The sequence below is a fragment of the Orycteropus afer genome, unplaced genomic scaffold (genome assembly GCF_000298275.1).
Source record: "Orycteropus afer afer isolate SDZICR_OR568_19922 unplaced genomic scaffold, OryAfe1.0 scaffold00060, whole genome shotgun sequence".
Classification (NCBI taxonomy): domain Eukaryota; kingdom Metazoa; phylum Chordata; class Mammalia; order Tubulidentata; family Orycteropodidae; genus Orycteropus; species Orycteropus afer.
The window spans coordinates 7,062,322-7,063,353 of NW_006921647.1; positions in this window are offsets into that span (position 1 = coordinate 7,062,322).

Sequence of the window (1,032 nt, forward strand, 5' to 3'; positions counted from 1 at the left end):
TTATGAAATGAGAAGTGAGAATTGTGTTAGATATTTCTCTGTGCAATGCAATATTGTACATTTCCTGGAGAATGCTGTCATGTCTTAGACTTGTTCTAAAAATGAACAGGAGGCAAGGCTAAGATAGTGTTGTGGAAGAACTTATACCACAAAGGGATCAAGATTCATTTCTGACTGATTTTCAAATTTCTGATACAGCCCTCAGAAAAAATAGCACTATGGCAGCACAAGCAAGTAGAAATAGTTTCTGAAGACCTCTCTTATGAATCATCTGGCCACAGGTGTTATAACTGACCACCATAGACAAAGGACACTAGCCATAGAAATACATGGGAGGCTAGCTTTTGTAAAAGATCTGATGCTGTATTGTTTTAATTAAAGTGCAAAAAGGAGTTAATTACACAGAACTTAAAAATCACACTAAAAATATCATTTGGAATTTTTCTATCTTGACAGCCTGGAATTCCTACAAAATATTTGGTGTGGCATGACGCATTTCCACAAATAACAGTAAACATGGACATATTTATTAACTAATAACAGATTCTGATATATTTAGCAGCCAACTATTGTCTTCTATAACTTAATATCAAAAAGAACACAAAATAAAGTTTTCCAGGAGAATTTGTGTCTGATCATGGACAAAAACAGATAATAATCTTTGCACTGTTTAGAAACTAGTGTCTTGGAACGACAGAACAAATAGGACTAGTGCGAAGAAAGGGATGTTCTGAGAAGCTATGTGTGTGTGTGTGTGTGCGCTCTGGAGATGATAGGACAATGAGGGACAGAGCCTAAGGATGAGAAAAGGTATAGAGGATAGCACAGGCATAGGATTTGACCATTCTGCCTGACATTTACCCTCATTTGAGGAAGGTAGAGTCTTTGGGTCTGGAAATGAAGATTCTAGTTTTTGCTTAGTGAACTGGTGTTAAAACATACTGTAGTGAATAATGGTAGGAGCCTTGGGCTTAATATTAAAAAACCTGTCCTCTAGTCACAACTTCTCTGGGTTGTAGTCCCTATATATAC